Source organism: Cervus canadensis, chromosome 11 (assembly GCF_019320065.1).
Source record: "Cervus canadensis isolate Bull #8, Minnesota chromosome 11, ASM1932006v1, whole genome shotgun sequence".
In the NCBI taxonomy this organism is placed as follows: Eukaryota; Metazoa; Chordata; class Mammalia; order Artiodactyla; family Cervidae; genus Cervus; species Cervus canadensis.
The window spans coordinates 44,222,917-44,240,607 of record NC_057396.1 but is presented as its reverse complement, the minus strand read 5'-3'; the positions used below and the strand labels follow the sequence as shown (position 1 = coordinate 44,240,607).

At 38.7% G+C, this 17,691-nt stretch overlaps 2 pseudogenes; both read right to left on the bottom strand.

Annotated features, from left to right (window-relative positions):
• Positions 1-5,028: 5,028 nt before the first annotated feature.
• On the bottom strand, positions 5,029-5,913 carry LOC122450175 (annotated as a pseudogene).
• Positions 5,914-15,795: 9,882 nt separating this feature from the next.
• Positions 15,796-16,966, bottom strand: LOC122450411 (annotated as a pseudogene).
• Positions 16,967-17,691: the final 725 nt, after the last annotated feature.

Sequence of the window (17,691 nt, the reverse complement as noted above, 5' to 3'; positions counted from 1 at the left end):
TGCTCTCCCCTCAGAAGCTGTTTTACAAATAAACAGGATCAAGGGTTCAGAGGGTCTGTCTTCCTATTAATAGCTAGAAGTTTCTACAAGGACGTTTCCTCAACAGGAGACTATCTAATATTTCATTATAAGCTGGACATATTTTCTAATTATGCTGATGCAATGTGGGCGCAAGATTCATTATTGTTGTGTTTAATTTTCCAGTAAGGAAGGATCTATTTGGAGGTGGTTGTCCACTTAAACACAGGCATTCAGATGTCTTCCAGACAACTGAGTCAACTATGTGCTCCTAAAACCTTTCAGATTTCATAGAAACAGCAAACAGTTTATAGAGTCAGCCATTATTTTGTGAATTATCATCTCCCTGACCTCAAGCAGTTAATCAGAATTCACTGCCAAGGGATTGCCCTCTGCAGGAAAGTGGAGGAGTGCTAAACAGGTAGTAAATCTACACAAATGTCAGAAACTAAGGTTTGATTCCATGGATTTCTCATACCAGAATTGGGTATATGTATTTACAATATAAAATATTTTCCTTTTTCTGTTCTATTTCCCTTGGAAAACATGTTCATCAAATATAGGCAATAAAATAGAAGTAAATTATCCATTAAACAATTAATTAAATTAATATGTTTGTTTTGAACATAAATAACTCATGAATCAAGTGAATTATCTAAACATTTCATATTTCACTGCATTTTAAAAGCCTCCAATATCTTCAAGTGAGAAGTGTGACTGCCAGCCACAACTTTCTATAAATTTCTGGATTCATGTATCAATCACCCAAATCACTGATGTGTATCAGACTCTATTAAAAATTTAGATGACAAAAAAATCTCAACTCATAGAAATACCAAAAAAAAAACAAAAAAAAAAAACCCCAGAAGTGTTTTTAAAAATTTTGATCTTTCAGCATTTACTGCCAGTCACATTCCTCAGAAGAATTTCTCCCTAGAGTGATTCTCAAATTCCATTCCTCCTAGCAGAGATATTTTTACTGTCCTTTGCTCAATGCCAAGTCTAATAAAATTGTGGTGACTTGGGGGGAAATGAAAATAACTCTGGTGGCATGCTATTTTTCTTACAAGCTTTGTCTTTTTGCTCATACCAGACATAATAGCTCATTCATGTATTCATCCAATCTACAATAATTATTGAAACCTACAATGTGGTGAGCATGGTGTTAGTTTTGAGGGCTCAGGGATTACATGATTTACTCGTAATGATTTGTGTGAGAAACCTACCCAGAGAGAGAGGGAAGGGTGATGTCAAAGTCTCCTGGGATGTGTTTACTAACTATATATCCCTTTTTAAATACCCTCTTACAAAGCCTCACCATGTGTGAATGGTTGCAGTGTGAGGGAGAAGTGTTTTTGGTGGAAATGTGGTCAGTGTCCATGTGAACTGTGCCAAGGCTATGTATGTGACTAAGGCAAATATCCCATATTATTAACTGGGAGAGGCAAACTTCCAGGGTGACAGTCTGTGTGTTTACATGAAAGACAGATTCTAGGCAGCCATGGATTAGAGTCAAGTTTGTCAAACTGATAAACTACTGTCAAACCTGTCCAATGTCTCTGAGTTAAATCCTTTTGTAAATATTAAACAGATTAGAGTTGATAGAGTGCTAAGTGACTTTTTCTGTATTTGACATGAAATTGTGTGAAAACAAAAGCTATTGTATATATTAACACAAAAATTTGAGAGTCAGCAAATTTCAAAATTTGATTAATGTAGAAGAGACTAATAAATAAACCTGAAACTCAAAGACATTCCTGTTAAACAATTATATTGAAACCTTTTTATATAGACAGTAGATTGGAAATATTGCTCATGTAAAATACTCAGGTAGGTATAGAGATTAATGGCTACATTTAATAAGAAATACCATTCAACATTTGGAAACTCAATAACTGCAAGAACATTTTTACAAGTATTGTAGAAAAAAACAGATTTTGTTTATTAGTGGAAAACAGATTTATAAGACAGAACTCAGGTATAAACTGGACAATTGGTTATTATTTTAAACTCATTCTGAGAAGTTTTCATTATAATTTCTTAAAGAACCCTATTTACATTTAGTTTACACAAAAATATTATAAACAGGTTCAGAATTTATAATTTATTTAGATAGCAAAGAGATGGGAATATCAGAGTACCTGACCTGCCTCCTGAGAAATCTGTATGCAGGTCAAGAAGCAACAGTTAGAACTGGACATGGAACAACAGACTGGTTCCAAATTGGGAAAGAGTACATCAAGTTTGTATATTGTCACTCTGCTTATTAAACTTCATCCAGGCTGGATGAAGCACAAGCTGAAATCAAGATTGCTGGGAGAAATATCAATAACCTCAGATATGCAGATGACACCACCCTTATGGCAGGAAGTGAAGAACTACAGAATCTCATTATGAAAGTGAAAGAGGAGAGTGAAGAAACTGTCATAAAACTTAACATTCAGGAAACTAAGATCATGACATCCGGTCCCATCACTCCATGGCAAATAGATGGGGAAACGATGGAAACAGTGGCAGGCTTTATTTTTTTGGACTCCAAAATCACTGCAGATGGTGATTGCAGTCATGAAATTAAAAGACGCTTACTCCTTGGAAGAAAAGTTATGATCAACCTAGACTGCATATTAAAAAGCAGACACATTACTTTGCCAACAAAGGTCCATCTAATCAAAGCCATGGATTTTCCAGTAATCATGTATGGATGTGAGAGTTGGAATATGAAGAAAGCTGAGCGCCAAAGAATTGATGCTTTTTAACTATGGTGTTTGAGAAAACTCTTGAGAGTCTCTTGGACTGCAGGGAGATCCAACCAGTCCATCCTAAAGGAAAGCAGTCCTGAATATTCATTGGAAAGACTGATGCTAAAGCTGAAACTCCAAATACGTTGGTCACCTGATGCAAAGAACTGACTGCTTGGAAAAGACCCTGATGCTGGGAAAGATGAAGGCGGGAGGAGAAGGGGATGACAGAGGATGAGATGGTTGGATGGCATCACCAAATCGACAGGCACTAGTGTGAGCAAGCTCGGGGAGTTGGTAATGGACAGGGAAGCCTAGTGTGCTACAGTCCATGGGGTCACAAAGAGTCAGAAATGACTGAGTGACTGAACTGAACTGAACACTTATTTTAGTAGTGTAAACAAATACAATTTATCTCAGAGAAAAAGATTTACCCACAAGTCTGCTGTTTAGGGAACTGGTCAATATTTATTATACAGCAGTAAAACGTAAACACATATACATACTTACATAAATACATATACATATATATACTGGATTTTTTCTCTATTAAAAAAACAAGAGCTTTTAATTTTATGCCTCCTAAACAAATGTTTCTAAAATCTATAGTCACTATAAACAGGTTATGTGTGTGTGTGTGCATGTATCCCAGTGGTTCTTATCCAACAAAGACTGGAAATTGAGTGCTTCTGTAACATAGAAAGAAATTTCTATCTCCATTTGATGCACTGACCCCTTATTTGTTCAGAACTTAGCCTGTTAGTATGCAACTGATGAGACACAGGCAAGGACACATCTCCCAATGTCTCAAGTTTTTTTGTTGTTGTTGTTGTTGTTATCAAGCACAATCCAGCTCCATCTCCCTGCTGCTTAGCCCAGAGCGAGACCCAGAGAAGTCACTCCATGTGGGTGTGTTCAATGAATAAAGAAGGAGTCACCGCACAAAGGATGAGAGAAACGTTCATAGTTACGTAGTACCCACTCTTCCTATTCTCATGCCTTATTCTCTGATTGTTCAATTTTGTAGTTGAGATTAGGAAGTGTTTTTAAAAAAGAAACAAAAAATACTGAAATCAATGCAGTTTCTATAGCCTGGTCAATTAATAGATACAAAGCATTAGGATGTTGTTGCTGTTCAGTCACTCAGTCGTGTCTGACTCTTTGCAACCCCATGGACTGCAGCATGCCAAGCTTCCTTATCCTTCACCATCTCCCAGAGATTGCTCAAGCTTATGTCCATCAAGTTGGTGATGCCATCCAAAGATCTCATCCTCTGTCAGCCCCTTCTCCTCCTGCCTTCAATCTGTCCTAGCATCAGGGTCTTTTCTGATGAGACAATTCTTCCCGTCAGGTGTCCAGAGTACTGGAGCTTCAGCTTCAGCCTCAGTCCTTCCAATGAATATTCAGGACTGATTTCCTTTAGGAAGGACTGGTTGGATGTCCTTGCAGTCCAAGGGACTCTCAAGAGTCTTCTCCAAAACCACAGTTAAAAAACATCAATTCTTCAGCACTCAGTCTTCTTTATGGTTCAACTCTCATATCCATACATGGCTACTGGAAAAACCATAGCTTTAACGGTACAGACCTTTGTTGACAAAGTAAGGTTTCTGCTTTTTAATATGCTGTCTAGGTTTATCATAGCTTTTCTTCCAAAGATCAAGCATCTTTTAATTTCATGGTTGCAGTCGCCATCTGCAGAATTTTTGGAGTCCAAGAAAATAAAATCTGTCACTGATTTCATTGTCTCGCTGTCTATTTGCCATGAAGTGATGGGATCATTTGCCATGATTTTAGTGTTTTGACTGCTGTCAAAAAAAAAAAAAAATCATTCGGATACAAATATTTTTCTTTAAAGAAGGAAGATCTCCATTGTAAGCATGGGAATCTCGGGCCATAGGTTAATCTTTGCCCTGGTTTTGTTTTTCCTTTCGTTTTGCTCAGAACTGTGTATGGAGTTGCCAAAAAAAGGTCTGTATAGTCAAACCTATAGTTTTTCCAGTAGTCATGTATGAATGTCAGAGTTGGAATATAAAGATAGCTGAGTGCTGAAGAATTGATGCTTTTGAACTGTGGTGTTGGAGAAGACTCTTGAGAGTCCCCAACCAGAGGTCTATGTATAGAAGGAGATGACACAGTTCAACTGACCAGCCTGTAAACCCAAACATCAGCAATAACAACAGACTCTTAGGGGACCTGGGTTTTTAGAAGGTGTCTCTCTGATCAGTGCTTAGATATCAGTATCTTATGTAGCCTCCTACGAATCTCCTTAGTCTTAATGGAATAGATGATTGGATTGAGCATTGGAGGCACAAGGAGATATCCTAGGGACATGGACTTGTGCACATACTCAGGAGCATGCTTCCCAAATCGATGAACCATGGAGACACTAACCATGAGCACATAGAAAATGAGCACAGCACAGATGTGTGACACACATGTGTTGATGACTTAAGTCTCTCTTCCCGGGAGGCGATGGCCAGCACAGAGTGTAATATGAGCACATAGGAAAGGAGGATGAGCACTGAGTCTCAAAGGCAGAGACGACAATGAACAAGCCATACATGCTGTTGATGGCGGTATCTCCACACGGCAGGCGGATCAGGTCTGGGTGCAAGCAGTAGGAGTGGGTCAGTATGTTGTCTTTACAGAAAGGCAACCTCTTCAGAAGGAAAGTCAGTGGGAAGACCATGCAGAAGCTGCGGATGATGATAGATATGCCCATGTGAGCCACACGGGTATCAGTGAGCGCTGTAGAATAATGCAAAGGATTACAGATGGCCACATAGCGGTCAAAACTCATGGCCAGCAAGATTCCAGACTCTGTCCAGGAGAAAAAGTGGATGAAGAACATCTGAATCAGGCAGGCATCAAAGGCAGTCTCTGGTGCGTGAAAGCACAAGGTAGCCAGTATAGTGGGCAAGGTAGAAAAAGACACACCCAGGTCATTGACAGATAGCAGAGATAGGAAGTAGTACATTGGCTGGTGCAAGCTCTGCTCCTCCTTTATGACGAAGAAAATGAGGCTGTTGCCCAGGATGGAGACAGCATACAACAGCAAGAGGAGGGCTGCTAACCAATGCTCCAGTCCCTCCATCTCTAGGAAGCCTGTTAGGGTGAAGCTGGTCATGCTCGAGATGTTAGTTTCAAAATTTCCCATGGGGCCCCTCAGTATCTTTTGGAGAAACACAATCAGAGTAAAGTGAGGTCAGACAATAGAAAGAATGGTCACTGTCCAGGATGGAAGAGAAAAGGCTACTTAGATTGCACACCAAAGATCATGAAAAATTAGGAGGAAGCAAGCTAGGGATCATTGCTCACATCTCAGGCCTTCTGCCATCTGATCATTTCTACAGTTGGGTCATGGGTTCCACTTCCTTCCCCACAAAAATCGTTTGAGTCTATTTTGAACACTGTATCTTATTCTTCCTGTTTCTGTATGCTTTGCAGAAATATTAAAATCTTTCTCCAGTAGCAGAAAATGATTTAGCCCTTACTCTCTACCAGTTCTAGCCACTAACTTCTTCAAGAAGTGAAGTACAGTATTCCCCCCCCAAGGCCTTATCTTAGTGCTCTCCTCTTACTCAGGATCCAGAGTCTTATGCTCCTCTATTCCTGATTGCTCTGAGTTTTTCTATCTTGCATATTTATGTGTTTCTCTCTGTTTAGATTAAGGATTCTCAAACTGTGTGTATGCTAGATTCACCAAAGGAGCTTTAAAAAAACTCCTTTGTCTGGACCCCAATAATACCAATTCAATCCAAATCTCTAGCAGTAGCAGTTGGAAGGCTGATTCATGTCAATGTATGACAAAAACCACTACAATATTGTAAAGTAATTAGCCTCCAACTAATAAAAATAAATGAAAAAAAAAAAAAGAATCAATACATTAAAAAAAAAAAAAAAAAAAAAAAAAAACACTACCCAGGAAATTCCAATGCAAAGTCAAGTTTGAGAATCAGAGGTTTAGATTATGTCCCATCCAAAACCAACTTCTTTATTATTGAGGATCAGTTTCAGGATATACAGACAAAGAAAATAAATAACAACAACAAAAATCGCTTTATTGCCCCCACATATTCTTCCAGTAATCACTCACTTCTTTGCTCTCTTTCACAGTATGTTCAAAATTATTTTCTACTCATAATGTCCTTCTTACCTCTTCTCTGTATGTCAATTATCCCAAATTCATGTCTCTAGCTCAGATGTCTCTTCTAGCTAGAGAGTCAAGCATCCAACTCCCTAGTGGAGTATCAACTGTAATGGCTCATCAGCCCAACATAAATCTATGCCAATCTGAACTTTTGTTAATCATTGTACTTGACCCTCTGCAATATTTTCCTCATGTAAAAGTCCATCAGCATTTATCCACACACTAAAGCCAGAAAAACCTAGGAAAAATTGTTCACCCTCTCCCATTTCCAGATCTAATTTTATTACTACCTTTCCAAAATATGTTTAACACTGGCACTCCTGTCTCTCTCACTTCCAATTAACCCACTATCCAGTCTATCGCACTGATCTGTCCCTCAGCATTTTCAATCAGGATGTCCACAGGCCCTTTCTTGCTGATCACCCAGCTCCGTGTCATGATCCTCTCTAAACCATTTTTTACAGATAAGTCAGATTATCTCTCGATAATATCAACAAAATGATGTTACACTTCTATGGAAAACCTCTCAGTGGCTTCCCTTCACTCTTAAAATAAGGATTAGAGAATGAATTCAGTCTTACCTGGGCATGAGGCAGCATATGAACCACTTGAGAACTTGTTACCTTCCTATTATCTAACCAGTCATTAGTTCCCTACATATCATTGTATGCCCTTATTATGTATCCTCACACATACATTTCTTCATGACTTTTATCACACTTTAGAATTATAGTGAATTATTATATCTGTTTGGTCATTTGATTAGTATCTTTGTTCCCCAAAGAATTATAAGATCCTATAGTTGTCTCAATGCTTATCCAAGTTGCTGGACAATGAGTCCTGGATAAGGATTCAGATTACCAGTTCTAATTCTACCCAGTAAATATTGATTAAATAGATAATCTATCTTAAGAAGAATGTATTATGACCCAGTTTTGAAGTGTAACTTAAATTTAGTAAAGTTAAATACTCTCCTAACATCTAAAACAGCGAACTTTTAACCTCAGCTTTAGCACACATCAGCTATGGATTTAGTTTACTTAATTACACCTTATGTTTACAGCTATAGTATAGAAAAAACAGGGAGCAAAAACATAGAATTGATATTCAGCACTGTTGTGCAAGATATGTACCAAATAAACGGCACCCAAGAAAGGGGATGAAGAGGGACATCTGGAGCCGAGGTTCCCAGGTCCGCTTTCCCTACTGCCTGACTCTTCCAGTTCCCAAACAAAGGCTCTCTCCTTTTGCGTTGCCATGTGTCCACTTCCCAGCGAGAATACTGGAGTGTAGTTAGTAACACTGAAGCATTCACTCCAAACAGAAGCTTTGGGATTTCAGGCATCAGGGGCTACTGTTGAGGATTATTGGTGTAGGGCAGAAGTGGAGTACACAGAAAAGCTCTAAAATTAGATCACAAAAACTTTTCTTCAGATATGTGTATTATGATTGCTTTAGAATTTTGAAGCTATGAACGAGGTTCCTACAGACTTCTGTGAGGGAAGGGCGGAAGTCCCAACTCACCTCCTCAGGGCAGCTCTAGTGAGAAGAGGACAGGTGAAGTGTCTCCTAAGGAGGAACTCTGAGCACTCCTCCGTACACAACCTCCCAGCCAACCTCCCTGCCCTGAGCGATGAAACTGCCTCTTCAGTGTCCCCTGGGCCTGGTAAGTCCTGGGGCACAAAGAGATGGCTGGAGCAGCAGGGGATATGAAAAATCTTGAATGATGGCTCCTCTGTGCACTGGTGTTTCCCCCGCTTACAGACATCAAAAAACATCAAGTTGTAACTCTGTTGTCCTTCGTGAAAGAATCCATTCAGTTCGTCAAAAACGGTTAGACTGAACCTCAGACCCTTTGACTCTCACTGATTCCCAGGTTAGTGATCTTTCCACCAATTGTGTCACAACCCAAGTAGATTTCAAGAAACAATAAATATAACCACCAAAAGCTTCAGAAATCATAGTCAGAGAACGCAGTGACAAGCCTGGGTTGCCTGGAACTGTACTGGGTTTAACAATGAAGATCCTGCACTGGGGACAACCTCTCTGAAGCTGCAAACTCAGACAGTTTGTCAGTCTGTCCAGACTAAAAAACAACCACTTCCCTGTCTAAGTGACTATCCTTAATAAAATTATTTAGTTTGCTCAAATTCCAAATTCCTCATTTCGAAACTTGGAACACAAATGTCTATAAATCCAGTTGACTATGCAACTTCATATCACCATGGTAAATGATTATAAATCAAGAACTATAACAATGACTTGCAAATTTTCCATTGTCCAGAAAAGAATTTGAGAAGATGGGACAGGCAATTAGCTCTGAGAGCTCTGAGGGCTGTGAAAGAAGGTTGATTCCCAGGATGCTTATTAAAGGACCTTAAAATTATGAGAGCCTTTGGATCATCTTGTATCACACCCAAACTGTCATAATGAAGAAATGAAGACTTTAAGGGGCAAGAGGCCTGTTGCCATCCACTGTGAAATCATTTATAAAGTCAGGACTTGAAAATAATTATCCGGATTTAGTCCCCAAAGTCTATCTCCATTGTCCATGCAATCTCAATTACCAGGACTGAGGAAAGGAGAAGAGAAATACTGATATTTCTTGAGGACCTGCATAGTTTTAGGGGCAATACTAGTTTTTTGTTTGCTTTAGATTAGTTCATTTAATCAACAGAGAAAACCTGAAGGATGCCTTTTATTATGCCTAAAGTCAGTACTGGATTTTTCAGTAGACAGACTAAACAAACAGAATTAGAGCTGTGGAGGAATAAAATGCTAAAAAGCTATGTATTTTATATTTAGATAATTTTTAAAATATCAAAGCATCAATGTTTCCTCACAAAAATGTATTGGATTTTAGTACACTTATCTTAGGGTCTCATTTTAAAAAGAATTTAATGTATACAGAACACCAAAGTTCTTTAGGATTCAGTATCTCTAAAGGTTGCTGTTAATGTCTGTCTGTAAAGTCTGTTTTTGTGTATGCATGTGTGACAGTGTGTGCAAATGTGTGTATGAGAATGGAGAAAGAGGAGGCAAAGAAATGTACCTCCAATTCTTTAGAAAGGAGAAAAATAGATCTTTTATAATTAATCAATAAATCAGTCACAAGAAATCAAAAAGAGACATAAAAATATGATAAGCTTAGAAACAATAGTGATTATCAGACATTTAAGATTTGACAGACTTGACATAAATGAAAATATAGACTGTGAAAAATAGTTATCATTAATTGACCATCTACTATATGCTATAAATTACTAGAATCTATGTATACATTGCTTATTTATTATTAACATATAGTTAATATTTCATATTCACAGGATCCTTATCAATTATATTTTTTGTCTTCTTCTTTTTACAAATGAGACTAGGGATTTTACAATACTTGTCAAAGTCGTAACGTTATTGGAGTAGCCAAGATACCAATCTGGGTTCCAAAGCACAATTATAAATAAACATACTCACACACAGCCATTCACACAAGCACAATCATCAAGTGGAAGAAGAGATGAAAACAAAGGAAAAAGGGACTTGAAGGACAGCATCAATCAAGCAGTTATAAGAAGACCATACTGCCTACTAGGTGCTGGGACTGAGAGGTTAAGGTTGGGGATGTTGGAGAAGGATACTTGTCCATCTGAACTTAAAACAGGAAGTTTTATGATTGTGCCCCTTGAATTTTATGGTTATGCCCCTTATCCTTTGTTCACCTCAAATGTAATCATGATGACTCTCACCAGGTAGGATATGCTAGTCAAGAAGATAATTTCTGCCTGTGTAGTAATTCTATTTCTCATTGTTAATTGATAACATTATGAATCTATGCCATTGGCTTGGTTAGTATGAGTTCATCACTAAGAGAGAGAACCACACCAAGGGAGTCTGAGATATAACAGTGAAGAGGATGAGCCTTCTCTCTCCTCTCACAGTGATTAGGACAATAGACTAAACAAATAATTTCAAGTGTTAATCATCTTTAGCAAAAAGTTTAGAGTGCTATGAAGAGGAATCATTAAAAAGGTTAGTTTAGATTGAATCCTGAAGGGTAAATAAGGGATATTCAGGGGAAGAGAGAAGAGAGCTCAATAAATGTCTTGGACTTATGAACTTTACTTACAGAAATATGGTGTTCTACCTCCTAAATAACTATTTAATTGACTTATTTCCATTCGCACTCTCTAGTCAGCATATCAACATGTCAATCCTAGATAATTACAAGTGTCTTAAATCATTCCCCTACATTATTCAGCCCTCTTCCAATTCACTTTCTAAGTTGCAGAAATATATTTAAGTAAAATTCCATCACATTATCATCAAGTCCAAACTTTAAATGACCCTGTGTGATATGATAAATGCCTTCCTTCCAAACTTTATTTTGAGCCACTTTTCTTACGTTCTTTGTGTTACAACTAAAGTGATCTTCCAGTTTCTTGCATGTGCAAAGGTACTCCTTCCATGCGGCCTTCACAAGTGCCCTTTCCAAACTCTTAGATGCTTTTAACTACTCACCTTCCATTCATTTGACTGGATCCCTACCACCATCTTCTAGCTTAAACTGTCCTGTGGAAGATCCCCCTAGCCTCCTAACCTAATAAACGTTATATTACAATCTCTGTTGATCTTTTCTAGGACCTTGCAGGGTTGTGATTAACTGATTTAAAATAAACAGTAAATTATTTATTACATGCTTCTTTCCTACATTAATACGTATGTTCCGTGAAAGATGTCTCTGCCTTCTTATTTTTTAATATATTCAAAACATCCAGTACCATGTTTGTTGTTGTTGTTTAGTTGCTAAATCATTTCCAACTCTTTTGTAACCCCATGGACTGTAGCCTGTCAGGCACCTCTGTCCATGGAATTTCCCAGGCAAGAATACTGGAGTGGGTTGCCATTTCCTTCTCCAGGGGATCTTCCCAACCCAGGGATCAAATCGGTGTCTTCTGCATTGGCAGGAGATTCTTTACTACTGTGCCATCTGGGAGCCTAATGATTAGCAAATAGTAACCTAATGTCTTTACCACAATTACACTACCAGCATAAAACCATCAGTCATTCTTCCACGTTTCTGCAAAATGGATTACCATGCTACTTAGTGAAACACCTGTTCAAGAACATATGACATACACATATCTATTTAACTCCGTTGTTTTGTCAATTGCCTAGTTACCTATCAGCCCCAAAGTGCCGTCCTAGAGAATGCATCAAACCTGAGTCACTACTTCATATTTTTTAAACAAAGCTGTTCCCAATCAAACCCCTCTTTTCATTCCTGAGTAGAATCTTTGTAAAGTATCTGATTTTCTACAGTATTTTCTACATTATTTTTTACGTTAACTAACTTAAAACAACGTGCACCAGAGAAATCTAAAGGCTGTGCTACATGCCCCTTTTCTGGGTGACCACAAACAGTAATCATGGCATCTTATCTCCCTGTGTGTGCGTTAGTCACTCAATCATGTCTGACTCTTTGTGACCCCATAGACTGTAGCCCGCCAGGCTCCTCTGTCCATGGAATTCTCCAGTCAAGCATACTGGAGTGGGTCGCCATTCCCATCTCCAAGGGCTCTTCCCGACCCAGGGATCGATCCCTGGTCTCCTACATTCAGGTAGAGTCTTTACCATCTGAGCTATCCTTACTCAGTGCTAACATTTATGTTTACTTACTGAGCATTTTATGTGCTGGTCAACTTTAATTCAGCTAACCCTCACCACAGCCTTATCAAACAGACATCACTATTATCTATATTTCCACATAAGGAAACTGAGGCACAGTGAATTAAATAACTTTTTCAAAGTTACAAAAAAATATAAGTGGCAGAACTAACACTTAAATCTAGCTGCTCTGAACCATTAAGCTGTAAGGCCCTACTGTGAGTTCACAAGGTAAGTGTCGCTCTGCTTTGCTCTTCACAGATTCCTTCTATGCCTAATATGAGGCCTGGCACATAATGGGTGCTCAGTAAACAGCCCCTGAACAATCATATGACGCTTCTTTGTCATTTGGTATCTTGCAGGTCTCCAGCCCAAACTAAGACTATCAGTGTTGAATATGTTTAACCATAGAAGGCAATACACATAAAGGACAAGAACTGCAACATTTCTCAAAGCAGCATCACTGATTCAATCATACTAACTTGGACTCAGGAGTCAGATTACGTGCACTCACCTCCTGCCTCTCCACTGGCTAGCTTTGTGATCCTAAATGATTAATCTATTCTATGTGCCTCAGTGTCTGCACCTTTAAAACCAGAATAATAATTTTATCTGTATCCTAGTCTTGCTGATAGGGCCTAATGATTGCTTTAATAATAAAATATATACTAAAATAAACTTTGAACCTTGACTGTCATGTAATAAGCTATGAAGAAATGTTATCCTTAGTATTACTTTACAGCTGGGGAAATCAGTATTGGCCATTTCCAGTGACTGGTGTACTTAATCCAGTTGAATAAAGAGATCCTGTGCAGTTGCTCCTGACAATTAGGCCTGCAAAAAATAAATATTCTGTCATCTCGTTTTAGACTACTTATGCTATATTAGCCTTTGACTGAAGAGTGAACATTCTGGATAGCACAGACTTCTGAATTGGGATAAAGAGAGCAAAAGTGTGATGTGATTTCCCCTGTGCACCAGGGGAGCTAAGTCTCTTAGGGCCTAGAATCAGGCCCCCCATGGATAGTATCATAGGCCTGCCATAGCCCATAGTCACATCTAGAAGGGAATAACTCTCCCAGGAAAAGTACTCCTTATCCCTTGAGAGGGGCAGAGAGGAGCATTTGGAAAGCACCTTGGAGGCATCAATACTGAGGCTCACTTCCTCCAACTTTCATTATTGTTATTTGCCTCCCTGTCTCTCCCTTCTCTCTCAATCTCTCCCATTTTACTAAAATATAATGTGTATATTTTACAGAAAAGTAGACAACACAGATAAATAATAAATCTCCTCAATTCTCACTAGGCAAAAACAACTACTAACACATTTTTTTTAAGTGAAAGTCGCTCAGTCATGTCCAACTCTTTGTGGCCCCATGGAATATGGCATGCCAGGCTCCTCTGTCCATGGAATTCTCCTGACCAGAATACTGGAGTGGGTAGCTGTTCCCTTGGCCAGGGGATCATCCCAACCCAGGGTTCAAATCCAGATCTCCTGCATTGCAGGCAGATTCTACACCATCTAAGCCACCAGGAAAGCCCAAGAACACTGGAATGGGTAGCCTATGCCTTCCCCATGGGATCTTCCTGACCCAGGAATCTAATCAGGAGCTACCAGGGAAGCCCAAATTTTTATTACTTCCTCCAAATACTTATTGTGTGCAAATGTATGAATGTTGAACAATAATATTATATATTATAATTTTATCCAGAGTATACATCACAGTATCCTATAAATAGGGGGCTTCTCAGATGGCTCAGTGATAAAGAATCTGCTTGCTAATGCAGGAGACATGGGAGTTGCAGGCTCAATCATTAGGCTGAGAAGATTCCCTGAAGGAGGAAGTGGGAACCCACTCCAGTATTCTTGCCTGGAGAATCACATGAACAGAGGAGCCTGGCAGGCTATGCAGTCCACTGGGTCACAAAGACTTGGACATGACTGAGCACACACACCACAACCATGCTATAAATAATTTTTGTAAAAACTTTTATTTGAACTACTATTTTATAGTGGTTCCTACATTCTTCTAAGCTATCTTAGCCTAGAAATCTATTGTTGCAGCCATATATCTTTTGACTAGCTTAGATTTTGTTGTCTTTTTCTTCATATTTTAACATTTGGGAGGTTTACTCTACGCCTGTCCATTGTTTTCTTTTTTTGAAGTAACTTTGAGGGAGAGTAATCTCAATTGTACAAGGATTCTAAACCAATTTTTAAATCATGTTGTTGCATTCCTCAGATTATTCACAATTAAGTCAAGTGAACTGGGGTGAAAAGCAACATATTCGATATTTGTTTAATCTTTCCACCAAGGCATGTGCTATTTGTGTCCATTCATTCAAGCTGACTTCTAAGTAAGTATCTGATAAGGGGTTTATCCCCAAATCATGTAAGGAGCTCCTACAGTAGCTAGAAACAAAAATAAAATCATGTCTGATAATCTCATTTTACAATGTGCTAAGCAGTTAAATGGAAGTTTCTCCAGAGAGGATATACAAATGGCCAACGGGTATATGAAAAAAAAATGATCAATGTCATTAACCATCAGGAAAATCCATATTGGAAACACAATGAGATATCACGATACATCTGTCAAGATGGCTGTTAAATAATAATAAAAAAACAATAACAACAAAAGACAATAAGTGTTGAGAAGGGTATCATTTACTCGCACAGATTTATGGAATGTAAAATAGTGCAATTGGGATGGAAAGCAGTATGGAGTTGCTACAAAATTAAAATTTTGTAGAAATTTTGCAAAATTGAAAAAAATTCTACAAAATTAAAAGTAGAACTACTTTTCATATAGTCTTGGGGAAAAGAATTATTTGACCATTGTCACAGTGTTCACAAGGTATTAAGTAAATTTTTATATGATAATTCAATTTAAAAATGGATAAAAGAAACACATGTAACAAAATGAGCGATTGATTTTAGGAGACACATTTGTGGATTTAAAAAAAAAAAAATGAGCTTTTATTTATTTATTTATTTTTTGGCTAAACTACAGCTCAGTGTAACTTGCCAAAACCTGTTGTCTTTGGTCTTAACTAGTGCCAGGCTGTCATCAAATATCTGGTGGAAGAAATCCTAAGGGTTTATTCCTACCCAAAAGGAAGTTTAAAAAGTTGTCAAAGCAGGTATTGAAAACCCCAATTTGTGGAGTAATAGTAAATATCCAGTGACTTCTTTTCTTTCCTTGAGCTTCTGACTTAAATCTTGGTTCACACTAGCATTCTGCCAAGCCTCCATCTAATCTGTTTGATTTTGATTGAATAGATGACAGGATTGAGCATGGGAGGCATAAAGAGAAAAATGAGAGACATGACTGTGTACACCAATCGGGGGACGTGCCTACCAAAACGGGCAGTCATGCACACAGCAATCTTGGGCACATAGAAGATGAGCACAGCACACAGATGTGATACACACATGTTGAGTGTGTTTAATCATTCCTCCCGGGATGCAGTGGTAAGTACAGAGCACAGGATGAGCACATATGAGAAGAGAATGAGTGCAGAGTCCAGACCAAAGGTAAACATGACAATGATGAGACCGAAAATACTGTTGATGGTGATGTCACCACAAGGAAGGTGGATGAGACCTGGATGAAGGCAGTAGGCATGGGACAGTACATTGGCCTTGCAGAAGGGCAACCTCTTCAGAAGGAAAGGCAGTGGGAAAACCATACAGAAGCTGCGGATGATGGCCCATAAGCCCATGCATACAACATGGGTATCTGTGAGCATGGTGGTATAGTGCAGAGGGTTACAAATGGCCACATATCGGTCAAAACTCATAACCAGCAAGACCCCTGATTCCATCAAAGAGAAGAAGTGGATAAAGAACATTTGAGCCATGCAAGAATCAAAGCTGATTGTCCTTAAGTGGAAGCAAAATGTAGCGAGTACAGTGGGCAGTGTGGAGAAAGACACACCTAGATCATTAACTGAGAGCAGGGACAGGAAGTAGTACATAGGCTGATGCAAACTCTGCTCCTCCTTGACAATGAAAAGGATAAGGGCATTGCCCACAATGGAGACAATGTAGAGGGTACCGAGGAGCAAGAACAGCCAGTGTTGGGAGTTCTCCAGCCCTGGGAGCCCTGTCAGGGTGAAAGTTGTCAACTCTGAGCTGTTGTAGAGGATACCACCCATGCTGGGAGGACTTGAACTGTAGGACCACCACCTGTAGAGAAGATAGACGTACAGTTTATTCATGACCTATTTTCTCACTTATGCCATCCAAACCCTTACTTTATAGCTTAATCAATTTTTTACCACATCACTCCTTGCCCCTCATGCTCCCCATGATTTTTGGAATTGTCTAAGTGTTTTCAGGTTATTTGGCTGGCTCACCAGGTCACATTACCTTACTCTATATCTGTGCCTATCTCCACCATGCTCTTCTTCACATTCAAAGCTATGAACTTGTTATCAATCTACAGGCATCACTTTGTTCAAGACCTAAGATATCATTCTCTTGATGACTACTTCCTGGACTGTTCTGAGCATTCCAATTATTCCTCAAGCCGTAAACTTTTCCTTTTTCCATTCTCTCACTCTACTGTCTCTACTGATAAGTAACATCTGCTCATTATCATGACTCTCCAGCTTTCTTACTTTTACACAGTCTCCCAGTTCTGTCTGGCATTTATCCAAACAGAGGATTGATGGACAGGAAGATATAAGTCCACAGAGACAATCTTCCAGACATACATCAAAATGCACTAGGACTCCCTTATATCCACTCATCTATTCATTCTTCAATCTACCTTATGGCATTCATTTTCACCATGAATAACTTTCATTCTCTATTCTGGTTAGGATAGTATTTCCAGAGGGCTGATCTGAAAATGGCACTTTTTTGAGTAGAAACCTTGAATGCCCCCTCATTACCAAACAGTTCAATCCAAACTCACAAGCCTAGAAATAAAGGTCTTCTGTGATCAGTACTAAATAAATATTTCTGTTCTCAGATCTCAACATTATCCTTCCTTGTACCTCAAATACCCATATTAGTCTACTTGCTGTTACTCAAACATCAACTACAGCTCCTCAAATCCCAGAGTTTCCCAGAATGTGTCAACATACCCATTCATTCCATCTTCCAGGTTCCAG